This window comes from Melopsittacus undulatus, chromosome 2 (assembly GCF_012275295.1).
Source record: "Melopsittacus undulatus isolate bMelUnd1 chromosome 2, bMelUnd1.mat.Z, whole genome shotgun sequence".
Taxonomy (NCBI): Eukaryota; Metazoa; Chordata; class Aves; order Psittaciformes; family Psittaculidae; genus Melopsittacus; species Melopsittacus undulatus.
The window spans coordinates 84,624,895-84,652,616 of record NC_047528.1 but is presented as its reverse complement, the minus strand read 5'-3'; positions in this window follow the sequence as shown (position 1 = coordinate 84,652,616).

Sequence of the window (27,722 nt, the reverse complement as noted above, 5' to 3'; positions counted from 1 at the left end):
CAGATGTTTAGGTTTTAACTGGGGAGGAGATAGCGAATCTAGTTCAATTGCTCACTGTTATGTGACTTGAGAGATGTAGACCTCATATCTCAGGGAAGACATGTCATGAAACCACATCCCCCTTGTAAGCAAAGGCACATTGAAGCTAGGTATGAACCAAAATCTTTATTCCCATTTGTTGCAGAAACAGACATGAATGCTCAGATTCAGAAAGCTCATGAGGAGCTGTCATGCTGAATGTTGTAGCACCTGCAATTAAAGGTATAGTTTATTCAACATCTCTTCACAGTCACGTGTTAAGAAACTTACATACCCATGAACTTATGTATACTTCCACACTGGGAAAAATTATGTCCCTTAATGTGACTTCATAATAAGCAACCTTATAGATGCAGTGCTAGTCAAACAGAAATGCCAGGAGGTTAAATGCCTTGTATGAATTTAGGACTTGTGACTGGAGTTCCCTATTCAATTTATCCTTTTTACTATACAAGACTGGGTCAATCTTTTTAGTTCTTTAATTCCAATTTATACAATCCCCCAAATCACAGAAGTGTATCAATTATCACCATTGGACTAGCACGGCTCACTTCCTTGGTAAGCTCTTTGAAAGACTGAGCAGTTCTGGAAGGGAACCTGAAACAATCACTTCTTTTGAATAGAAATAACTGTGGCTTCTATGATTTGGGCTGACCTTCATGCTGTCAGGACGTATTAGGTGTACTGTGAAGCTTACCAGATCAGACCTCAGGGGACTTTGGTAGAGGGATGCATGAGCTGTGAATTCCTGACAGCCTTAGGCACTGAGTCACGCAGCTCAGCCAGCTTGGTGGCCTATCTCAGCATGCACAGTAACAAAACTTCAGGCACCTACTTAAGCTTTGTGTTGAAAACTTTTGGTGCCTGTTCGTGCTGAATCACTCTAGCAGCAAAGCAGGGTTTTTGTGAATCCCTTCAGAGCTAAGCATGTGAATGCAGCCTAAAATTTAATTGAAGTGGCACAATTCCTTTGTGAGGCTCTGCATAAGTTTTCTTAAAATGAAACTTGCCTCTTTCATTAGGAATCTCTGTCAGCATAAAAAAGATTTAAAGGTCATTGGTTTGCAAAGTGGTATGAGCAGAATCCCAAGGCTGGTAGAGCAAGCCTTGCTGAGGAAGATGAAAGGAAAGGGATGAAGCATCTTAATTCTTCTTGCAGACTCCCTGAGTTCCTCCAGTGTTCTTCTGGTTTTGTCTGTATAACTCTTTTCTGATGATTCTTATGATTAGAGCCTTTCACCACGTGGTAGCACCTATACAGAAAAATGGTTGTGAATGGAAAACAGTGTGTATGTGCTAGATGCTGTACTTCTTTTTCAGTGTTGTATTTATTTACATACGGTAATTTTGAATACCTGTTTTATGAAAGACCCTGCACTTTATTCTCAACATTAGTTTTATTCTTTTTCTTCTTTTAAGAAGGAACATGTACTACAGATTGCTACAAAGTATACCTAACTCACACTTCACTGAAAAGCTACAGGGGAATGTGGGGTGGTTGATTTTCTGTGGATTTTACAGGATAAAAATCAGTAGTAACCTTCATGTAGATAACACAGAAAAAGAATTAAAGACACAAAAGTTTAGTGGACATATATATCCTATTGAATTAGTGGGATGTCTTCTGCTGTGTAGGACATACATCTCTTTCTAATTTTTTTGTGATGTTTTAAAAGCAATGAGAAGGAAGTACATTATCAATGCTTTCTAAAAATACTATTTGCATAACTTCATTTCAGATTCTACAGTACAATATGATAGCAACTCTGTGTGAGCATGCTAAGGGCATAGGGAAAAAAGAAAGTCCTTAGGAAGAAAGAATATGAATGGGAATACAGAAAACAGCTGAAGAAATGTATGACAAAACAAGTATTTTGCTCTCTTCATCTTTCAGAAGGAGATTAATGCTACTAAATCCTTCAGTTGTTGTCATAGTACAAATATTAGATTATTTACCCTATCACATTTATAATGATACTCTCCAACAACAGAATTATGCAAGTAGTCCAATAAAGGACTTTTTCTCAGCTGTTAACATCAATACAAAGAGCAGATGTGAATATAAGATGAGTCATGTTGCCTGTTGTACTAAGAATTCAATTAATATGAAGATTACCATTCCAGAATATAACTCCATATAAGGATCTCTTAAGTGGTGTCTATTTTTTGTTAAGAAAATCTAATTGTACAACTGTCAGCACTCAAAAGACATGTACTTTCAGCCCTAACATTTCTGTATTGTTAGGCACACACACACACAAAAGAAATGGCAATGTCTCCCAAATTGTGTAATTTATCAAAAAAGGCACTACATCCATCTTCATCCTAAAATTGCTACCTTGACATTAAGATGGTTTGGTTGGTTTCTTACCCACTTTTCCCTGACTTTCTGCCAGCCCTCTCCACAAGCAGTTTTGTCCCATTAAAGGGGGCAGACCAGAGAACAATTGAATCCAGTGGGACTTCTATTCTTGTGTTGTTTTCACAAGGAAGGTACATCAAAGTGGACTTTGGGTAGGAAGAAGATACATTATTTATCATTTCTGTGGAATGAATCATGAAAACTCCTTCTGATTTAAAACCAGTGGAAGAGGGAATTTTTGCTGAGTATTCTCTGCTTTGGACTGTGTTTATGTCTTAATTTACCATAATGCCTGTATAATTTACAATTTATTTTAGTGATCCACTCTTTCCACAGTTTTGGGTTTGTTTTTTTTTATAGGGACCAGCAAAGCAGAATTATTGACATTATTCTCACAATAGCACCTGAAGACCCAAATAATAATTCCTCTTATAATCAAAGGATGGAAAATTCAACAGCGTCACTTTGGCTTTCTTAACTGTGCCATCTCATTGTCTAAAAATCCTGTGCTTGACTCTGCTTGGGTGATTCAAAAAGCTGAAATGAAATAACTGGGCTTCCTAAACAGTAAGATACTCTAGCAGTCTCCAAAGAACTATTCAAAGTGACTGGTAAGAAACAGCATTTCTGAAAGCTGAGCCACAAAAAAAATAGAGAGATTAGTGATCTACCTATAGCCTGTAGAAGAAGGCTGAAATTGAGAGAGTATGGAGCTGAGTCTAAAGGCTTCATCTGTGTCCACTTTTAACCCACCCCTCTTTTATGTGCAAATATTTGTGGCATCTAATGGACTAGAAGCAGGAGATGAAGATCTGTTAACGATAGATAAAAAGTCAGGTTATAGGTTTGTCTGTGTAGCTATCTTACCTTTCTTCCTGATGAAGCTCCTTCACAAGTCTATGTTGTATGGAGTCAAGAAGAGATAAGTCTTAGATTCACAGTTTCAGCAAAACATGACAGTTCAGCACCCTCTCTTACGCTTTTTCTATAGTTTTTGGTGACTTGCTCAGTGTATTATTACTTGGGTTTTATTATCTTTTTGGGGCATATAACTCACCAGTCCTCATACATGATGCTTTAGAAGCCTTTAGAGCTTAAACTTAGAGCTATTAGTAAAATTTAAGGGCATAGATGCCTGATTCTTAGTCCTTGAATAACCTTACAGGGGTCAGATTCTTAATTTTTAGGCAGTTGAATACCTAAATTCTTTGAACTGTGCCCTTAGGCTTATTCAGGAGCTGTTGAAATTAAAAAATAATAGGACACCTTGTGTTTAAATCATTATTTCTTTTTTTGTTTATATTGCTAAAATAACCTTCACTGAGGCTTTATTCCTTTAATAGTTTAAATTTTTTACTATGGTGCATTGCTTTCAGTGTTTATCACACATAAGAGCTGGCTCTTTCTAAATACAAAAGGATTTTGCCACTAAACGTCATGGGAAAAAGCTCAGGTCATATGTGAAAGATAGATGTGACCATACAAAAATACTAACGTTTTCACTGCAAAAATGCCTACGTCCTTTATGATTTTCATGAAAAACTGTCTTCAATTAAATAAGGCACCACCAGAAGGCAACAAGCTGGAAGTTCTTGAGTTTGAGATAGGCAACAGACACTGTAATGAATGATGCCTTTGCAGCAACTCCTGGTCATAAAATGAGAGCAGACCTTGTGAGCAGCAAGCTAAGATTGGCCTGAAGACACCAGAAAAAGGAAAAAAAAGGCTCATGGCAAATAGCTCTGTTAAGATTAAATAATAAAAAAGGGTTGTAGGATTTTTTTTCCCCTATTAGTAAATTCTGGGATTTCAAACAGAGGAGGAAGTGGAAATTCCATGCGCTCATAATAACAGTTTAGGGTAGGAGAGTGTGTGCAACAGCTTTTATGGCAAAAGTGAGGTAGAAGGAGAGTTTGTCATATAAACTGCAAGGACATTTAAACCAAGACTATTAGAAACCAAGACTCTGGACTGCAGCAGTCCCTACAATATACCTAGAATTATAGAAAATATAAAATGGCAAGGGACTTCAGGCTGTTTATCCCTTGTTAGCTTTCTTTGCATGACACCAGCAAAGGATGTCAACATGTGCTTAGCTTTAAACACATCATTTAGATTATTCATCCCCTTGAGTCTCTTGCTGAATAATGGCTAGTACTGATTGTTTCCAGGTCACCCTTACAGCAAAATTAATGAAGTTAGGCTAATAAAACTGCACAACTGTAATAAGGAGCAGAAAACCATCCATATATGACTGCATACTTCAGACTCTATCTCCTGTATCAGTTATTTATTCTTCCTGATAATGGGTGGTGCAGCAGTGTCAGACAGATAGCATATTCAATAACTTCACTCTGTAATACCCATTTTGAGCATGGGTATGTAAGTATCATCCCTGCATTCTTTGTTACTGCTAAGGAGAATGCCATTAGTGACTGCCAGTTCCTGAAAAACACTAATAATAACGACAGTGAACTAAGCTCATGTTATTCATGATGCTGCAGCAGCTGATACTACTTTGAGGCCAGGAATTTTTGTTGCCACTTCTTCCTTTCCCTGACTCTTCAGAGTTGTTAGATTTTAGCTTTTCAGCTTTTTTTTTTTTTTTCTGGTATATTCAGCTCATTGCTGAGTGTATTTCAGAGTTAAAACATATAAAAGCAATGCTATAATGAGATGTTCTTTTTAGTGTGCATGTGCAGGGACTGAAAGGTTCCAAAGTTCCTAGTGTCTGAAGCCTGAACTATTCCTTCACAAAGAAGTCCAAGTAATTTTGTCTAAAAATTCTTTTGTTAAGCCTAATACCTCACAGCTGAAGCACAGAATATCTTTTTGAAAACATACATCCAGTATAACCAATAGAATCTTTTATCTGTGTTCTTCAGTAATTATTCCAATAGTTAACTGTCTGCTCTTAAAAAAAGTTTTAATTCTAGTCTGAATTTCTCTAGCCTTAACTGCCAGTCACTGACTATTATTGTTTTTGTTAAAGTATCAGTTTTCTTTTGTCAAGCCTACATATACTTGTTTCAAAATAACATCTTGTCCTTCTCTTTGAGAAATTACTTCACTCTGAGAGATATTCTCTGAAATAACTTTTGTTTATCTTTTCTGAAACTGCTAAACTTGCAGTATTCTCTTTGAAGCACACACATCAGAACCACATACTGCTCACCAATGGTGGTCTCTTCTGCCCTCTACACAGGAGATTATACTTTCTTCCTCCTTCATTCTAACATCCCTGTTTCACATTCACGGAGTGCCAGGATCCTGCTTGTCACAGCTTTACACTGAGAGCTCCTTAAAAACTGTTTATCCATCATAATTCATAATCTTTTCCAGAATCACTGCTTTTCAGGACAAAGTCCCATGTCCTTTAACTATGACCCATGTAAACAATGTACTTAGCTTTACTTCAGCAAGTTTTGTAAGGAGAAATATATTTTATGAGATAAGCATATATATTGGGAAAAAAAGGGAAGCACTTGCATGTGACCTCTTCTTCATTTCTGTGTGAAAACTGATCAAAATCAGATACACACCCGAATACTGAATAGCAGAGACAATCAGGCACTCATCCATTTTAAAACAGGAACAGACACATCTCCCATGTTCCTGGAGACAAATCTAACTTCTGGGATATTGTCAATTCTATGGCAGCTTTCCTCTCTCTTTTGTTGCCATCTTGCTCAAATTTTTTTTTTTCCTATTTTTATCACTTTCTCTTACTGAGAGCTGTCCTTCAGCTAAAGAGGGTTTTGTGCATGAGATTTGGGGTTGGAATGATTTTTCAGTTAAAGCCATTAATCAAAAAAACCCAGCTCCTCTTCCTATAAACCTTCTCTTGCTTTTATACTATTAAGCCACTACACCTGCAAAAACATTCCTACTTTTAGCTGCATCAAATGGTTGTTGTGCATTTGGAGTTAATTTACCAAATGATCTGTAGCTATCTTTACATCAATTTTGATATCTGCAAGCCTTAGAAGGAATTCTTTAAGGCTTTCTTCCAAATTATATTTAATAATGTCTTAATATTAGTAAATATTTAATACTTCTACAATTATTTGTTTCTCATTTCTTCAAACAGAAAATTAAGATTGAGAGCTGATAATTTTTTTCCAAATCTCAAGCCATTTATGGTTTTGGCAGAGGTTATTTTAATTTCCCTGGTAGAAGTCAATAAAAAATAATGAATCTTGTTAAAAAAATTAATCAGGTTTTGCAGCTCCCTTATGTGTATTATGACATGCTGTATAAAAGAAGTCCTTCTTAAATGTTTAATCTGGTATATTACACAACTCTGAAAATACCCCTCTTCTTCCTACAGATGGAGAAGAATTTTCTTTCCTCCTTCAATTTTCTCACCATCTTGGATTTCAGAGTTCTTAGTCCTTTAGCATCTCAGCTAGTACTTAAAGAGATCATTTAATCCAGTATGTGACAAATCATTTCAGCATTTGTTTAACTCTACATACCTGATGAGTCCAGTGACTGTGTGTTGAGCTGAACCAGGCATGTTGGCCACATGAGAATAAATTTTACTCCAGTATTTCTCATGAACTTAACTCAGACTCATTGACAGCTTGGTTCTTCCACAGAAGTGTAAGGTTAAACTCAACTTCTTTCAACTAAACTAAAATAAACATCATGATCTGATACTGTTACATACAGAAAAAAAAAACTGTAATATTTTTCATTGTCAGTAGGCTTTGTCAAAGTCATAGCTATCAGGCCCATGTCTTGCTTATTTCTGAATAGCTGAAGGCTACAGTAGTCAAATTGTGCTCATATGAGGAAGAACTCACTACTAAGAAGAAAATTCTGTCTTTCCTTCCAGTGATGTCATATGAAGTATTTGTGGCAATGGTGTTTTCTCCATTCTTTCTTTTGGGTAAATGGTGCAAGTCTCGTTCCAAGATTTAACTGCATCTAATTACAACCAACCTACTCATCAGACAAGAATAAACTGAAAATGTAGATTATTAGTACCTATGATTCACACTTTGTATAACTGTAAGTTTTATTAAAGCAGCAGCAGTTTGGATTTTATTCAATTCTATTCATATGATTCAAAATAACTAAATTAGTGGCATAATTTTATTCAGGAACATGTGGAAAGCATAACTATATAATGGATATTACTGATTATAAAACAGGAATGATACTGACCTAGACAGAAAATCATTAAGTGTGATATTAAAATATATACACATTGTAATAATAAGAATCCAAGCTGGCCAACTTTTTTATTTAAGGTGTGACAATTCTGAGACTATTAGTGTGTCCATTAATGTTGTTGTCTTTTAGTACCACCTGTATTAACCCTAAAAGTGTACAAACAAAAGACATCAAAAGCATGAATAATAAAAGCTAATATCACCAGGAAAAAAAGCCCAACCCAAATCCAAAACTGCAAAACATAACTGAAGGAGAAGAGCATCATCGCTTCATGTTTATCTGAAAACTTCATGCCGAACCCCTGTTCTGATCCAACCTCTGTTTCTCAGTCACAGGTTGTTTGGTTGTTTAGGTTGTTTCTGGCTTTGAAGTTTTATTTCCAATGAAGAGAAGGGAAAAAGAAAAAAACAGGAACTCTTAAAAAGAAAATGAAACTTTTAAGGACATATGTTCAAAGACTACTTGTATGCGAACTGAGAAAAAATGAAATAAAAAATTGGAGACCTCAACTTTGAGAAAGACCAGAGATCAGCTGAAGAGATGGGAGGAAAGAAAACCAAATGAAATTAATTCATCATCAGAGCACAGAGAACCTAGGAGAGGCTGAACAGAAAAGAAGTTGTAGAATGCAGAAGATAAAGAAGAGAGCAGCATAAGTTGAAAAAGAAGCATAGAGGCAAAAGCAAGCACTTTTAGTACAAGACATTTTTCAAGTATTCCTTTTCTAAAATGCATGTTCCAAACAGATTGCACTGTATTTCATCTTTATGCACTTCAAAGTTACAAAAATAGCAACAAATACTAGTCCTCTGGGTAACGGGTCCTCTGATTGTTCTAAGCATATATCACAATTTTTTATAGACCAATTTGAAGCTTTTATAGCCAGTTTCTCCCAGTAGTGCAGATCTACTTCTAGACAAAAAGCTATGGAGTTTGGAGTAACTGTAGATTTTCATCAGTTTTGAGATCTAGCTCTCTTTTGCTGTACTTTCTTAAAGTCTTTTGTATGTGCTTTAAAAATGCAAGGCTAAATATTAAAGTACATACAGAAAGTAAACTGATCTCAGTTTGGAGTCTGAGCATTCAACATGAGACTGAGGGATAAAGAAAATACCTACCTTGTTCACTTTCAGGACTTAGTGAATATGTACACTGGAAAACTTAGGCTATTATAAACTATGAAGGCAATAGGCAGAATGATAGAATACCAGTTTGGAAGGGACCTCAGTCATCATCTGGTCCAACCTTTCTTGGCAAAAGCATGGTCTAGATAAGATGGCTCAGCTCCCTGTCCAGCTAAATCTTAAAAGTCCCTGTGTTGGGAGTCCACCATTTCCATGGGAAGATTATTCCAACAGCTGATTGCTCTCATTGTAAAACTTTTCCTTTTGTGTCCCACTGGAACCTCTCTAGCAGTAATTTGTGTCTATTACCCCTCATCTTTCCAATGTGACTCCTTGTAAAAAGGGAACCTCCATCTTCTTTGCTGCCACCCTTTAAATACTGGAACATGGTGATAAGGTCTCCACTGAGCCTTCTTTTCGCAAGGCTGAGCAAACCCAGTTCTCCCAGCTTTCCCTGACAAGCTTCCCAGTCCTTTGACGATCTCTGTGGCCCTTCTCTGGACCTCTTCTGCTGTCCTCTGTCCTTTGCATAGTGGGGTCCAAAACTGTGCACAGTATTCCAGGTGTGGACTGGCAAGCACCAAATAGAGTGGGATAGTAACTTCTTTTTTCATGCTGGTGATATTCCTGATGTAATCAGAACCCTTTTAGCTTTCCTTGCCATAGCTGCACACTGTTCCCTCATATTGAGTGTGTTGACCGCCAGGACCTCATGTGCCTTTCCACAGACATTCTTCCCAGCTGGGTAGGTCCCAGCCTGTGCTGCACTCCTAGGCCATGTTTTTCCATGTTCAAGACCTTACACTTGTCTTTGTTGAACTTCATATGGTTCCTGTTAGTCGACTCTTCTTGCAGGTTAGTTCTTCCTTCTGAAGTGTCCACCACTTCCTCATTCAGTTTAGGATAATGGCAAAATTTGTCAAGGTACACTTGATCCCATCTTTCAGATCACTTATGAAGCTATTAAACTGCATCGGACAGAGTACCAATGCCTTGGGGACCCCTTAGTGACAGGTAGACAGTTTGAAAAGGAGCCATTCACAACCACCCTCTGGGTTTGGCCTGCCAGCCAGCTCCCCAGCCCCTGCACAAACAGCTTGTCTAGACCATGACACATCGGTTTTCTTAGTGGGGGGCTGTGGGAAAACATATTGAAAGCCTTGGAGAAATCCAAGTAGCCAATGTCCTCCCCTTCAACCAAGCAGGTTACTTTGCTGTAGAAGGCAACTAGGTTTGTCAAGCATGATTTTTCTTTGGTGAAACTGTGCTGGATTTTCCCAATCACATTCTTCATTTCACTTGTGACAGCCCCAGGAAGATTCATTCCATAATCTTCCTAGGGACTGAAGCAAGACTGATGGACCTATAATGTCCTGGAACCTCCTTTAAGATCTTCTGTGGGCCTTATAGGCCAAAAAAGTGACATTTGCCTTCTTCCAGTCTTCTGGCATGTGCCCCAAACTCTACATCTTCTCAAAGATTAGGGAGAGCAGCCTTCCAGTGGCAGAGTCAGCCAGCTCTCTTAGCACTCTCGGATGGATACTGTCAAACCCCATCAATCTGTAGGGCGTCAAGTTCCTGAATAGTTCATATAACAGCTCTTCTTTTGCTGAGGTCTGCATTTGCATCAACACGGATATTTTTTTTATTGAACTGCTGATTCAAGACGCAGCTCAGGAAGGAGGCTACTTTTGCTAATGAGAATTTTCTTAATGCTTTTGTACCTATCTCTATCCTGGTAACTCAATAAACATTCAATTATTATACAAAGTAGTACTTTTTTACAACCCATCAGGGAGAAAATAAGGATCATCTGAACAATGAAATCCTGATTCTGGACTTCTAAAGTCCATGTGAATTTTGCTGTTGACCTCAGTAAGCATTAACATGCAGTTATATATTTCAGCAGCAGTACAACCCCCTGTTCTCTGAGTCCGTAAGACAGTTCAATTTCCATATAATCAAGACTGCAATGAACAACTGCTTTCCCTTCCCACTAAAATCTGTCATAAAAATGACTGCGTCAACAGCAGGCATTTGGTATAATGGAATTAAAGTCATGATATTGCAAAACATTGTTACATATAGAAAATTCTTGCCTTGAGACCAAATGTTTTGGCTTTTATGCCTTTACTTCTTCTGTATATAAGGTAAGCATGCATTGGTCTTGGGATCTTTGTAGAAGCTAAACTGTGAAGATGTCCATGTCATTGGAATGAATTACTTTAGGATAGGGTCAGGTGCAGCTTTTAAAATGCAGAGTGGGTTTTCCTCTGTACAGTTCATATCTGAAGCCACACGAATTGTTTATTCGTTAAGCCTGCAAACGGGTCCTTCGTAAAATACAGTAATAACAATAAATGCATAACAGAGATGAGCTAATTCAAAAGCAAACTTCCCTCCACTGCTTCATGAAAAGCAAAGAAAAAAACCAAACTTTCTGAGGTTATTGAGTTACCATGATATAGATGTATAAGCTCCACTAGGGATTTATTGAAAAAATAAAGATTCTTACTATCAAAGGTAAAGAGACATATTTGAAGCATGTCATTGAGAGTGACAGTACATATTCTACATCCAAGTGACTGGGACTGATATTATATAACTTTACAGGGTCTCCACAATGTTTCATGTTGCTATGAGGGACAGTTCTATTTGAATCATTTCTAATACTAAGGCCCAAACTGTGTCATTGCACCTCCATATACACATCCTTTAGAAAAAGAGCCAGTGAGACCTGGGAATAAGGTTACTTTTTCGTTTTGTACCCCACTAACCTTTCCTTCACAATTATTTCCCTTGTGTGGCTCGGCTGTGTCCCTGAGAGACTTCAACTTGTGATAGATTCTGAAACACCAAAGGGGTTTGGAAACACTTTCTTCCTTCTTTAATCCCCTGGATATGGGATAACCCTCCTGCACTTATTATTGTCCTGGGAACATAGTCCCCTCACTACTCATGCATATGTTGTAGCACATCCCTGGAAGAAGAGGAAGGAACAGCAGAATGGTGAAATGGGGCTGATTGTGCACCTTTCTCTATAACTATGCCCTGAGTCTGTGACTGGGAAAGAACAGCTCTGGCAGAAGCAGAGGAGAGCTATACAACAGAGAAATGGACTGGAATGTATTGTGCAGCCTGTGACAGGATAGGACACAAAGCTAGTAATGTGGCTATATAATAGTGTGACTGCCTCATAATTTTCATGGGTTTTGGTATTACACACATTTAGATTGTCATAAAATCACAAAACCTATCTGTTGCTTACCATTACTGTTAATTATTCTATGTGCCTTGCCAGGTGCGGAAATTTGCCATAGAAGTTTGCTTTGGATTCTGATAAAGGAGGTCCATGTAGCCATAGAGAAGGAGGGCATCTGGACTGCTAGAATGACTTCTGTGATCTGCAACCCCTTCCCTGAGTATGTCCCAGATATTTCTTAGAAAATGTAGAGTGGTAAGATTGTCTGTGTTGGTTGTTCTAGTGGAATGGATCTGTTGTAAAGCTGTAAAAAAGCTGTTGCCAAAAGTTAAGTGAAAAAAAAAACCTAAAAATGATAACTATGTTTTTAAATACTGCCTCAATTATTAACCAAATCCTATTTTGATAATTCTTTCTGCTCAGGGTTTGTTGGTTTTTTTTTGAGGGGGAGGCTTGGTGTGGGGTTTTGGTTTTTTTTTGCCATGCGATATCCCTACATCTGCGGAATATCTTGACTGAACTTGATGAAATTGTTCTGGATAAATGATGCATTTATGTTACCATGGTTTCATGGTTGTGATAAACATTGTACAAAGCAGTCCCAGAATGGTTATGCTCCATACAGTTATGGAGGCAATTTTGTGGTCATATCCTGTCCTTGCCACTGCTTTTCTCTGCAAAGCAGTGATCAAGATAACCCAGAGTTAGAAAGTGTAGGAGAAAATAGTGCCACTTTGGTCACTTTATATTGCCTCTTATAATACAGAAATCTTCAGGTTAGGCCTTGGTTTCTCCAGATTATTATTCAGCAGCAAAGAGACAAAGAGAAACAGAGCTCCTTGAAAGAACAGGGTTTCTACTAATAGCCCAAAGAAATTTCACCAATCTTTTTTTGAAAAGAAAAATAAAAAATATCACAACTCTTACTGGCAGTATGATAACATCTTGGTATTAGATTTATGTAAGATTCAAACTTGATATCACTGTTTCAGACTTACATTGTCATAAATTAGTTCAGAACTACTTAGTAATATATCACTGTCTTTATTCCACTGTGCATAGGGGGTTCTACCTCTCTAAAAGTTTTGGATTTTCTTCCTTTTGTCTTGCACAGACCTCTTTTCATGTTTTGCAAGGTTCATCTAGGGGCAAAATCCTCCTTTCTAATGCTACATTATGAATATTTCTTCCTTGACCTTTTTAGCTCACCAAATCTGCACCTCATTTCAACTTTAAGTTGAAATATCTCCATTTCCACACTCTTGCTGTTATGATTTCCTTTAATTTTGCAAAATACTTTACTTTAGGGGACATTGTCGACCCTGTCTGAATGGGAGATACAAATCTTAAGTTCAAATCACATCCCCTTTGGAAGGAAACACTTTGGAAACTTCAGATCCAAGTCTGAATTCCCAGCATTCTTGGGAACTTATGCAAGTTAAAACCAAAATCTGGATGCTTTTCATGTGTGTGTTTGTGTTTGAAGTTTCTAAACAACAAATGACCCAAGGCTCAGCTACCATTCCTCCTTCCCTTACAGAAAATATCAGCCAGTGGTCTTGTTTCTGAAAAAGTGTTTGTTAAGAGGTGCATGACCTACTCTTCACCCTGTCAAGGCACTATGTATGGACAGGAATTTAGGTACCACGTAGTAAAGGTTAACCAGTCTCCGTAACTCAAGGACTCAAGATGTATTAGGTAATTGAGACCAAACTCTGAACAAACCTTTGAACGTTTATCTGTTTGCTCAAATTGAATCTGAATGTTGAGCCTTCTTAAGTTCACTTGTCCTTTTTTATTTGAAAAGTGGATTATGATAAATTAGTCATCACTAAGGAACAAGAAGAGTTCAGTGTGAGGCAAGCCAGCAGAATTCCACTGGAAATATGGTATAAATTACTGACCTCTACAGTTGTCACTGTGATATCAGTTGACAATGTCACTTTAATCAGAAGACCTGCTTTTGTGCTGTCTCTCTTTGCTGCCAATTGTAAAGTTTTCTGGCACCTGTATATTTCCAGTAAGATTTACTAGCCTGTACCTTCAGCAACAGGCAGAGTTTGTACTACACCTGTCTGGCTTTTCTCTTAGGCTGTCAGCAGGGATCCCTAGCTGTCTGGATAAAGTCAGTCTGAAAAAAAATATTTGATTTGATGGAGCTCTGAAGGAGTAGATGAAGTGTTTTTCAAGGGAGGGAAAGGTGCAAACTCTATAGAATGCTCACAGGTCCTGTGGCAGGAAATACGGCAATTCAAATTGGAGAAGCAAATGCAATATATGTAATCAACTGTGATTTCTCCCTGATCATCTCAGGACTAATTAAGGAGTGTTTTTTACAGCTAATCAGAGGTATCTGGAAAGAAGTAATTTGCATAACTGCAAGTCAAATTATGTTATGAGGACAGCTGAGCTAATGCAAACTGTCATTTACAGTAAAATTAGCATGTATTGCATTCAAACAGGGAAACAAAGAAACAGTGGAAACCTGCTGACTAGAAACTAGGAAAAGCAGTACTGATGGAATGCAGAAGCTGTGCTACATGAAGCATATCAATGCATAAAACACAAGGAATGTAAATATGCAAAGGCCAAAATATTTGCAGAAGGGGACACATTTGATATAATTGTAAATACCACGGATTCTGCTGGCTGTCACTTTGTCACTTCATTTTCTCATGGCTTGTAGTTTAATATTCCAGGGGGAAAAAAAGCCCTCTTTTCTCATTTAGGGGAGACTGTTATTTATTTACTTTAAATCAAGTCTAAAGTTAGTTTCCAATCCCGTTATTACTGCAAGTCTTGAAAAGACATACATGCCTTTGTTTCTCCTACAACATGCAACACACTAGAACTCCTATTCACCTACTCAAGAAAGTGCTTTTGAAATTTATTTTTATCTCTGGGAATGTTTTGGGAGATTTTGGTTACCTCACTTCAGGCTGCCAGACTTTTTTACCCATCTCAAGCTGTAGATCTGACAAATTTCCTGCCTCAAAGCCCTGATCTGTGAATGAGCTTCACATAGCTAAGCACAAGAACATGTGATTTTTTTTGCATGGGACCAAAGGTTCATGTGTATCTGTCAACCTTCTGCTTCACTGAATAGGAAGAGGATATCTTTGTGAGCTCTGGTGCTCATCTACAATACGCAAAGCTAAGGCCTAAAGTTAGAACTGGACTTCTTATAAGGGCCCTACAGAATGTGTGTACAGACACTTCAGTTTAACTGAATTTCAACACTCTCTTGGAGGACCTTTGAATGCTAATACCCATTACCAACCCTTTGAAAAAGGAGCAGTTCTCAGAATAAATTAAACTGGAGATCATTGATAGCTGTTAGGCAGAATCAACCAGTAACTGATTAATCCTTGGAGTTAAGACAGTGTCCCTCCATACTACGTAATTTTCCATAGGTCCAGATCTGTGTAAGCATTTGGGTGCTCAGTTGACTCCCACATAGATTTGTTCACCAGCATGGCTATTTTGTAATTTATTTCAATTGAAAAAGGATAGCCCTTTTTAATTTTAAAAGCTGGGTTGTTGTTTATATTTAAACAAGTAACATTGATGACAAAATATAATTTTAATATAGGTAATTCATATACAGATTATATAATTTTCACTGCTTATTTAAATATGCATTTCATTTGTTGTGTCTCCATGAACAGAATTTTCTTTGAAACTTTTTTTTTTTAAAGAGAACCTGACTGACATGGAAACCAGTGAACTCAGAAAGAAAATAAATGTGTTCAAACCCTGACTAAATGGTTAAACCCAAGCTATGTCCAGATGCAGAAATTATATTTCTGCTTTTCTCTTTATCTGTCCCCCAAAAGCACATTAGCTTAGTATAAGTTTGTGTATTATATTTCCCCTTTCTCTGTCTCCCTCAGCAGCTTTCTAATAAGCCCTTAAACATGTGTAACTGACATTGCTAAGCCTAAGTTATTTTTCATGAAATTTGCTTTCTTACAGCATTTTTAAGAAAGTAATGAGAAAGTCTAAAATGGAAAAGGCTGTTTCTGTCTTACTGTTCTGTCAGTGGGTTACTTTCTTCTGTTGAAAATGTCTGAATTTATAAAAATACCTCCAAATAGCCATTTTTACTTAAGCTTACTAGCTGAAATGAATTGTTAGTTCAGATTTCTGCTTAACACTGATTTCTTACATTACATGCTTTTTCTAGTTTTTACTGAAAAAAATTAAGAAAAACTGGGAGGTCCCAATCTTCACTCCATTATACTGCTTAAATAGTTGGGTAATCTTATTCAAGCCATCTGAGATGTTTTAATCTAAACTCACTTCAATAACCAGGCACTGTTACAAACTAATCAGATCCTGAGAAAAGGGAGTAGTTATGCAAAATTAGTAGACCTTAAATTAGTAGGCTAGAAGATTGTGTCAGGGACAAGATCATGTTATGCGTTCCTGTTTTCCTCATTCTTTAGAGTATCTGCTGCTTGCCACTGTCCGAGAACAGCCACTGATCTTCATCTAACCTAATTCAACAGTGCTGTTCTAACTCAACCTAGTGCTTAGTGAAGGCACTAGGAGAACGTGAGACCCTCAAAACTATCCCAGCATGACTTGGAAAGACTTCTTCCAATCTTTGCATTTCTCTATCCATTCTTTGCATGCGAGAAAGAAATTGAGATATGTAAAGATTTTTCTGTCTCCGTTATAGTCCTGTCCAGAGAAATTACGCTTTCCACAGTCTGTACAGTGCATACAGCCTTCTTTAAGACTCTAAGATATCTCCAGACTGTGTCACACATGAATATGCAGAAAACCTTCAGATCTTATTAAGACACAGCTTCCACTTTGCTATTTATCTATTTTTACCTTCTTCTGTTTTCTCTCATTCCCTCCTGTTTTTCCTACAGCCAAGCACTTTGACTCCATCCGTGAACATGGCAATTCCAGCTGCCTCTGCAGCTGCTGTCTTCACTGTTTCTTGGCCAGCCATCAGGGAATGGCTCTTCCTTCACTAAAGATATGATACATTTCAGCCAGTTTCCACTTGTAAAGCAAAAGAAGCCATTTGAATACTGCATAAAGGCAGTTTGTAACCCCTAAATCTATAGAGAAAAACATTACCTCAGGCATACAGCTAACAACACACTTGCTTTGAAGTCTAGTCAATATATTTATTTACTATTTTTAAGCTTCAGGTTTCAAGTCAGTGATTTTATTTTTTTGTTTGTTTGTTTTCACTTTCAGATCTGTTCAGAAATGTCTATGTAGATTGCTTTTAAATGTCAGATCCTAGGAGATCTTTGCAGGATCCAGATCCAAGTAGCTACCATGACTGCAGCCTGACACCATGGCACACACATCCCCACCTTTCTGCTCTCCAGTTTTTATGCAATTAAAACCCATGCATGCAGGCTGGCAGCTGAGTACAGTTAGTCTGCATTGTGGATACAACTAAATATACAGCAAAATAGAGTCAAACTTAAACAAGAGCCATCGTTGTTATTAATGCAGTAAAAAATTGATAAGATTTGTGATTTTAATTGGAGCAAATAGAAAGTATGTGACAAAATCCTGGATGCAGCTTGCAACACAATGCTGAATTATCTTGCCCCATTAGGTTTGCACTTGCAATTGCTTTTACCAAACAAAACAGAAAATGAGAGACAACTGCATTCTAAGTGTCTCATAGAAGAAAAATAGGTTTTTGCAAACCTTATATAATGCTACTTTAGACACTATTTGCAAGACATAGGTAGCTTGAGTTACTGTCTTAAAAATACCTACAATGACAAAAGGGAGCTGTGGGCTTTCTAAGCTGGATAATGGCATAATTTCTGTTTTTATAAGGTGTTGAACAAGATTCTACAGGCTCTAAAGATGTTTTGTCCCCATTATTTCTTTGCTAAACTTGCTAAAACGTTATAATGATTCAATACCACCGCTACTCTATTGCTGAAATAAGCAGGGAACATTAGCTTGATGTTATTTTCATCATGAACTTAATAGTTCTACTGAATTTAGAGGCTTCTTATACCAGCTTGTACTTTAAGAAAAATAAAACAACATCATTAAAGTAGAGCATAAGTAAGGCACAGTAAGTGCCAACAGTTATGAAGCTCATACTGATATTTCTTTTTCTCATTTCCAGCTAATTTGCCAGAACAGCTTTTGGCCTATCCATAAATAGGTCTATGATAAACCAAACATTAAATTGGAAATAATTCCATAATTAGCACAATTTCACAGTCATATGTTTGACAAAACAGTCTTGCTTAGCAAAAAAAATCCCCCAAAACCAACAACAACATAAAAATTCTAGAAATCATTGGCCTGGTAGAGCAAATCTATTGCCCCTGGGTTTAGCTCACAACCTGTTAAAATGCATGCAGTGGTCAACCTGCCAAATGGGCAGCCATATCACATAACAGCCACATGAAAGCCACTGTGAGTCTGGCTGCACAGGTGACTCTTTGGTGTCCTTGTCTGCTGCGCTGTAGGAAGAAAACAACCAGGCAGAGATCTGCAGCTGACATTTCCAACTCTTACATTTGGCAGAGCTGAAGAAGTTGAAAAAAGCTATGATGGAGGAAACCAAACATATGCAATGCTCTGAAGATATGGGATGTTCCTTCCTTATCCCCTAGTCAGAAGCTGTGAAATAGGAGATTTGATTACAGATATCAAATTCTAGCTTTCTGAAGGGACTTCATCAGTTACCAAAACACCTTCCAGCTTTTCTTTGAAATCCAGTCTAAAAATCTAACCTCAGCTCACATGTGGGACTTGCAACTTTTGCAAGGTGGAAGTTTTGTTTATGTTAATCTTATATACCTATTGCTTTGCATTCAAGAGTCTCCTTTGTGTATAATTAAAATTTTAAGATAAAAAATGGTGCTTTATTTGCATATTTGTGGTCCTCCAATTAAGACTGTGCTCCTGAAAATAGATGTATGCAAATAAACTTTTGTGCTTATGCAGAGTGCCACTGTCTGAAGGGGATTTCCACAAGGGAGTAATTGCTGGGTCAGGGCAAACTTAAAGGCCTGAAGTAGCTGTTTTCTACAAAGCATAAGGAACATTTATGCTTCAGTTAAAAACACTATTGCAGTGCTTTAGCTTGAAACTCGTCCTGTAGCAGTTTAAATTTTTTGAGATCATTCTTATTTACCCTCTCTCTCTCTACATATATATATACCTGGAAGCTCATCAAAAGCCTACTGTTGTCTAACAGAAGACCAAAGAGGACTTAGGGTCAAATCTAGTGTGCAGATCATTTAGCTTATTCAGTATTTAAAATGTCTAGAACTTTAAGAAAGTTTAGCAAATCTTTAAATATACTGTGAGCACTGTCACCCCTGTCCATTTACATGTACAAGTGTGACCTCTTCCAAAATATCCATCTTCAGGCCTTCTGGTTCTAGGACACCTGAGCAACTCTGCTTATCATTTTTCATGCAGTGCATATAAATCTGGTGAAAAAGCACCATCACTTTCAAATTCCCTCTCTTTCAGCTGTTAGCCCTGGACTGTCCACTGAATCATAGAATACTTATTTGAAAGAGGTAACTAGGTCCACTGAAACCAGTGACCAAGAAAGAACATTGTATTTATTCCTGTTGTTAATATTTTATTGTCAGTCTTATCACATCAGAATCACGGAATTGTTAGGGTTGGAGAGCACCTCTGGAGATCATCTAGTCTAACCCCTGCCAAGCAAAGGTCACAGGGCACAGCCTTCAGGTGTATCAGCTACTCCATACTACTTCATATCATCTACAAACTTGCTGAGCGCACATTCTAACCCTTCAACCAGGTCGTTGATAAACAAGTTCAATAGGGCTGGTCCCAGTCAGTGGGGAACACCACTGACTACAGGCCTCCAACTTTATTCTATTCTGCTGATCATGAGCCTCTGAACTTTGCCATTCAGCCACTTTTTGATCCATGACATCTTGCATGTGTTATCCATCCTCCTATAGATTTCTTGATTTGTCTTTCAATAAGGTTGTCCCAAAGAGAATGTGGAAAAACCTAGGGGTGGCTTACTCAGCAGTGACCTCCTTAACAAACTTGTGGAAAAATGTGGGAACTAACTTTGGGAAGATGTGACAGTGAGAAATAATTTTGGAACAAGAGTCACAGAAAATTAGCATTGCTGACAGGAGGAAAACTGTAGGGTTTTATAAGTAACTCTGGTGAAATCTCTTTGCAGTACTATAACAGTACTGTCAGGGTAGATCCTGGTCAGTGGAAGAATACCACACCCTTTGATGCTTTGATATTTAAGATCAAAGTTTGAAATGAAATTTATGTTTCCTTATGTGTTACATGGAAACTGTATGGTTAACTATTGTTTCAGGGACTTTAACTGCTTTATATTCCTGTCTTCAGACCAAATGGGTGTAAGTCTCATTTCAAAGCTGAACAAAAAGGTTTGCAAATGCTTAAGCTTTTGGCTTTTTTTGAAGACGCAGTGGAAGGTTGCCAAGTGACTGATCTTTGATCTGATCTTCAGATATGTGCCCAGGAATTTAGGGGCCATGCTGAATTAAGTATGGTCTGTCTCCTGTAAGAGTCTTGGCTTTTTTTCCACCTAATTAAGGGTAAAGAGAAACTAAGGAAGAAACATACTGAGTTTTTTCCAAAGCAACTCCATTATCAAGAAAAAAAAAAAAACAACCCATAACACAATGACAGACCAGATGTGGCACATTCCACTAGGTAGACATGTAAAGAGTTGCTCAGATTGTATGCAACACAAACTAAACACCTGAAAATGTTGCTGAGTTTGTAAGATAAAGGGCAAGGAAGTGCTATAATTAAGGTTAACAGTGCAATTGTATCATAGTCCTTCTTTATGGATGCATGCTGATAAAATTTTTGTTGCGTACCCTTTTTTCTGCTAGTGCCTTTAATCATTCAGGGCACAGAACAACTAATCAATTTTATTTTTTTTTTACTTTCATCTCTCAGTATGTTCATATATCCCATTACTTTAAATTAGTCAAAATGCACTGAAAAATAATTATTGCTTTCTGTAGTTCTTATCATCACATCATCTGAACTGAAGAAAACATTCCCTATATTTGCACAAAACATGCATGAGATGACTTGGATTTCTGCATTACACAGAGGCATTGTGGTAAGAAGTTATACACTACTTTCAGAAAAACCACACTGTAGAAATTGATATTGTAGAGATTTCATGTTGTATTTGAACTTCTGTTCAAAGCTTAACATCTAGAGGCTTCAATTGCATCTGGGAAGGAAAGTCAAGATTTTTTGCACATTCATCTCATATAAAATCAAGAATAATGACTAGCCTTTGTGAAACAGCTGGGTAAGTGACTTGATAAGCACCACAGAGGAACTCTGTGGCTGAGACAGGGCTAAATGCTGGCTCTTCCACTCAGCATTTGGCTTCCTTGAGAATGTCTTTCCTCTTCCTGAAATTTCCTGCTCTTTTGTTTTAATAAAATTTTACATGAAATAGGGCAAAATTCCCACACTGTTAGACTTTTTGTCCAATTCATTGGCTGCAGAACAGGAAAGATGTAACAATAAGTATGTAAGAATAAATCTAAAATGTGGCTTATCTTTTGGGTGTGTGCCTTTCCACAGTTTAAGTGTGTTTTCTTATGTACTTTAAAAAGAAATCTTGGGGGAAGAAAGAAAAGTCACTACCCATTGGAGCACCCCCATCATCAGAAAGGCTGAGCTCTCTGGGACCACCACACCAGATGGGCACAGTAACAGACAGCAGCAGTGTGTTATGCCCCCTCTTCCTATGCACAGGCAGTGAAGGGGCTAAAGCAATTCCATAACAGTGTCTACAGGCATTTCCTGGCAGGGTAGGGCATGGTGGAACAGCTGCACTGAGCAACATGCTCCAGACTCTGGAAAGATTTGTACCATCTGGTCCATTCACTTCAAACACAATCCTCTCTGCTTTGTGCATTCCACCTTAACACTCATCTTCCTTCTTTCCTTCTATCTGCCCCTTTCTGACCCCTCTTCTCCTTACCCTACCATCCCTAATGTCTCCTCTTCCACCCCTTACTCAGCCTATCAATATTTTTTCCCACGCACTGGAGATTCTGTATAAGGCATGTGGATTTCTGTACTCAAGCTAACCGCCCTTTAAACTCATTTGAGAGAAATGTACATTTCTGGGACAAGACTTTCCTTATCTCAATGTAGATAACTAGTATAAGTGACCCTGGGTATCAGATTTTAGCCTTCAAGACTATACAAAGTATATAGTACCTGATAACCTGATACATTTTGAAGAACTCCCATACTTTTAGTACAAACCTAGGCCTTTCATGCCCTCTGTATGAGCCAGCTGCAGCATAGTGGATGAATACAGTCCTTTCAAAGTGCCAAATAAAATTTTCTTTAACCTCATTCTCAGAAAGAGCTGAATTTGTGCAAAAATTTTCTAACAAAAATGAAATGAAGCGTGGAACAGACACTGTCATGTTAAAAATCGGTCCAAACGATCAGGATAAGTCTTGAAGATTTAGAACGCTTAGATTACCAATACTTACTTATTTAGAAGTAAAGTACCATGTACAAAGCACTATGAGACAACTTTTTGATGAATTCTGTGGACAGACTGCGGTTTGTATTTTATTGTAGCTACTATTATTAGCAGTATTAGTAACATTAGTACGTGCAGCTAATTAAAGCTTACACTATGTACAAAATATTCTTGTCTTCCTTAGGTAAGTGTAACTCAGACAACCTCACCATAGCATAACACATTCTGTATCAGAGTCATGGTGGGTGTAGCTTTTTTAAAGCTTTGAGAAGTGCTGTGCTACTCTTCTAGGTCAATGTCTCTACTGCCTGGTTCCTTCTCTAATCCAGCAGACTTCTGTAAAATGGAGTTCACTGCCACTCTTCCCACTTAACAAAATCGCATAACCTCATTGCATTTACCCTGAACACCTGCAATATTAAGTGCTAACCATGAGAAAATCATGCTTACCTGTTCTCAGATTTACCTAAGGCAGGTGATGCTGGGATTATGACCATGAGATGTTTGGACACAAGGCACGTGATATCAAAGTGGAGCGTACAAATTAGACAAAGGTTTTCTTGTGTTGACCAGCAGTCCATTCTATGCTGAGTGACACAGGCAAGATCCTGAGCAGAGTGCCTTCCCTGCAGGCAGTAGAGTTCTATCAGTTTGCACCTGCTGAAAAAGCTGACCCATTGTACGCAGAGCATCACCTCAGAGATATTGAAATATATTTTCAGTTAAGAATCCTGTTTAGTAAGATAATATAAATACTTAGTAGGGATAATACCAAGACAAAAAAGTGATTATGCATATGGTCTCTTTTCAGAGCAACAAAGTATATGGAGCTGTAAATTATCATAAAACTATTTTCAAACTTTTAATTTTAATGTCATTGAAATTTTAATCATTATTCTAATTGAAGTGAATACTAAATTATTAATGAAAATATAATTGCTTTTAAAAGTGGTCTTTTTAAATATTAAAAAAAAATTAAGTTACAAAAGAGGGCAAAAAGTAATTTCTTATTTTCATGCTCATTCAGCTCCACACAGAGAAGTGTGCATTCTAATTACATTTCAAATTCAAACTAAAAGTGTGATTTTTAGACCGAAAAGTGAAAATGGATTTTTTTAGACTTATAAAAAAATAATTTGAAAATAAAAGGGAAAAGAATAATGATGTTGCATCTTCTACAGATATTTTTACTACAAAGTAATAAAAATGCAATAAAATTATTCATGAAACTTGTCAATAGTTAATGTATTGTCTTTGAAATCCTTAGTATCCTAATATAACCCCTTGGAACTGTTTTATATTGATGTGCTGGGATTATAGCGCACATTGGAGGGCTATGCAGAATGTAAATGCAATGTCAAAGATTACAGAAAACCACAGGGGAAATTAAGAGCTGTTTCTTATATGGTGTTGGAGACCTTAAGCTATTTTGTTCTGGGCATCTTGTCGTTATTGTTTTGTACTTAAGTCTTTGTTGGTGATAAGTGATACATTCTGAAGGTAAGAATTACTCTTGTGGAATTGTGAAATCCCAAAGGAATTATGTTTAAAAATTTGCCTGTTTTCAGAAAGTTTTTCTGGAGATCTTCAGATTTAGAGAAGCAAAATTTGGAGATGTCCTTGATATTTCATGTCTGCGTATAACTGCATCACAATGTAACTATGAATCAAACTCAGCTAATCTCAGTGCAAAATTTCATTTCAGTAGGCATAGGTTGTCAGGCTGTGGTTCATCCACATCTTTATGCAAACTCGTGGTCACTAGAGGTGAGAGTTTGACTCACGCTGTTTCTGGAAAAAGAATGGAAGAATGGCTTGGAAGGTTTGCTTGGAAATATTTTTTTTATTTGCTTTCATTTTTTCCCTTACCAGACTGGCACACAGATGTCTCCACATTTCAAGATATTTTCTTTTTTGGGGTTTTTTTTTATAGTGCTTGCTTCTTTTTTTTTTTTTTTTTTGTTTCTTTCTTTGCTTTTATGGGTGTGGACTAGGACTTCTTACTCCCTGTGAAACTATAAATTAGATCCATTTCAGGTTTCCAGTATTCCTTGAAAAAAAATACAAGGGGCTGTATTTCTCTGTCTGACAGCCATTTAAAACCAGATTGGTTTCAGGAAGGTTATCATTTAAGTTGAATGACTGTTAGGGGACACACAACCTATGTGGTCCTACCACACTGAACTTACTATTCATGTTTTCCAGTCAAGGTGGCTACCTTTCTGATCATAAGTTGTTATCAAAGTTAACATATTGACTGTGCTGAATACATTCACAATTATAATGAGCAGCAATGACTAATGCCTATTTGTGTGTGAAGGATATTTGAATGGCTCTTGTGAATAACACCTGCATTCACAAAATTGCTGTGTTACAGAGTTCATCAGGGTTCCTCTAGTCAGCTACATACTGCTGGGACCATGTCATGTCATTTCCAGGTTAGTGAAAAGGGAAGCTGTAAATCTTCATGCTTTCTGCTCAAGATGCAGCCCACAGACATGAAAGGATGGCAGCACTTGGGGCTGAGGGGAGTTGGAACCTGGGGGATTTCCCAAAAAGCAGAACAAGAACGTCAGGTACTGACACTAGATCTGAAAACACAGGCAGCTTGCAGAGTACCTGAAATTTCAAAGCAATAAAGGAAATATGAACATGGAAAATAACAGAGCATTGTGCTTTCATAGCAAAGGAGTATAGTTTAATTTCAGATCAGTTAGGAAAACATGATCTTCATAGCATAAAGGATGTGGAGAATGGATCAGGAAGATTTTCCATTTCACAGACGTCTACTTAGGTGATCCAAGAAAATGGTAAGATGATAAGGAAACAGAAATGGCAAATGCATGCCAGTTTTGTATTGTTTTGTCTCATTTTCTTTTCTGCTTCTGATAAGTAACATAAAGAATTGTTGGTATTTTAGACCACTATGCAAAAGTTGTGTGCCTACTAATCATCCCTGAGGACTGAGCTGCGAGCCCTAAAAACCTAAAGTAAAAAAATTATAACGGTAGAGTATCTGCAACTCAACAAAATCTGTAGGACAAAGACAATGCACAATTTCATTTCCTTCAAGGGGTGAGACAGAAGTACACATCCACAACATGTACTACAGAAACCGGGGTGAGAAATCATTAATGTTATCTGCGGAAATCAAGTATCAAGCTTCGTTCTCAATTCACTTTTTGTCACATTTTTATTAGTAGACTTTATATGACAATAAGATCATAAAAAGTTTCTATGATCAAAAAGCTTCAGTGGTGCTTGCTTGCTTCTCAGTTGATGAGGCACAGCATAATCTAGACTGATGCATGTGAAAGCAGGCTTTCACAGACTAGTAGCAATAACACATGAGGGCCTTTCAATTTAGGAGCATACTGTGTCCAAAAAACCTGGTGGCTTTCAGGGCACACAGCAAAGGTCATGTGCCCAGTCTGATTTCTGCTGGTAAATAGCCATGCTCATATAGCTGAGAAGTAGTTTTATTTCCACACCGTCAAATGTGAACCACTTACCATGTCTTCTACACAACTGTGTGTAGTTCGGTATTTGGTTTAATGGTGATTATTTCCTATTCTTCTCCATCTGGCTTCTGAAGCAAGCTGGTCTCTGACACCACTTAAGCAGAAATAGTTTGTAAATTTGTTTCCCAAGGGCTTTGTGATTGCTTTTGATAATAGTTGCTGCTGATGTAAATCGGTGTTATTATCATCAGTGACTCAGTAATCCATTCGTTATTGATCTATTTAACTTTTTCATTTTAAAAGACAGGAATAAAAATTGTGCTGCAGCCTGCATTTCGAAATTTCATTAAAACTTTAATTAAATTTATATAATTTTGTAAGGAAATCAGAATGCATGATTTGAATACACTATGGGTTTGGATTTTAACTCACCGTTTTAAAGTCCTCTGTTCAGATGTTGATGGTTTCTTTCATTTTTGGCTATTTCTATCACCAGTGGAAGGCAAACCAGTAAGTCCAAAAGGAAATCAATTGTTTTTCCAGTAATTGTTAAGGGTTGTACATGATACAATAGCTAACTCATAGATGCCAAAAACTAGGCAAAATTGCTTCAATTTTAAATGCTTGACTTTGAAAAGTGTATTCAGGTCAATTCCTAAGCCATCTTTTCTTATAAACTAATTAAACACTGAAGTGAAATAACAATCAAACTCTCATTAATAGGAAAGAGTTGCCTTAGGTAGCAAAATATTAGTCCAGAAGAAACTTTCAAACTTTCTTCTGTCACCAGCTGTAAAAACCAGGGGCAGCTTATAAAAGGAAGGCTGATACAAAATAACATTAGCAGAAAAAGTAAGAGAGGCTGAAATTAATCTGCACAGAAGTTTCAAACAGTACAGAAAACCCTCTGAAAAGGTTACTAGTTTCAGTTGCTGAGGCTGCCCCCACCTGGACCCTAACCCACTTGGGTACAGGTGGAGTAAGAAGGACCATCCTCTGTTACAGGTCTACACAATCATTAAACACAAGTAAGAGACAGGCAAATTGTGATAAAGGTGTAATGTTCTTAGAAGTTGTTAGGAACTGTGGCTGGATAAGCACAGCTTAAGTGGAATACCTATTGTTTGCTGAAAATGTGTTTTAATAATAGGACAATTTGTTTCTTCCACTGAATTTGCCAACTGATGGTAAAAACAGTTCTGTAAAAGTCATCTAGGAAAAAGAACAAATGGGAACAATTATTCTTCCAGAGTAGATTTCCTAAATTGAAATTCCCTACAAAAAGGCTGAAAACGCTTGCTTTAGCTAATACTCTTTTCTTGTTTGTTTTGGGGTTTTTTGTTTGGGTTTTTTTTTTTTTTTTTCATCTGTAGAGTATACACAGTTTTGTAATGCCACAGTTGCTGATTTATGTATTTCTAGTTTGCTTAGATCTGTCAATCAACCTTCCCCTATATAGATAGATGTAGATAGGTTGATTTACTGATTGATTGATTGAATTGTTTGTGAAAGCAAAGGTTATTTAGGAAAAATCAGTCCTGCTATTTCTTTTAAAATAGGCATTTGCGTGTGTCTAGGCACAAAAATATTTATGAATATATCTCTTCAAACTTCAGAGGTGCCCTTCTTTACACAAGGTCAATGTGTTAGGCCTACAAGGTACTGTCTTTCAGTATACTGTTGTGATGGTAGATGCCTTCAAGTAAAGTAGAATTTGCTTGACCTGACTTCCTGGATGTAGAATAGCACACCTGGAAAAAACTGGCAAGGAGCTGATGGTAATGAGCACCTGAATTTTAAACATGTTTTCTTTGCTATAAATTTGCAGTACTAA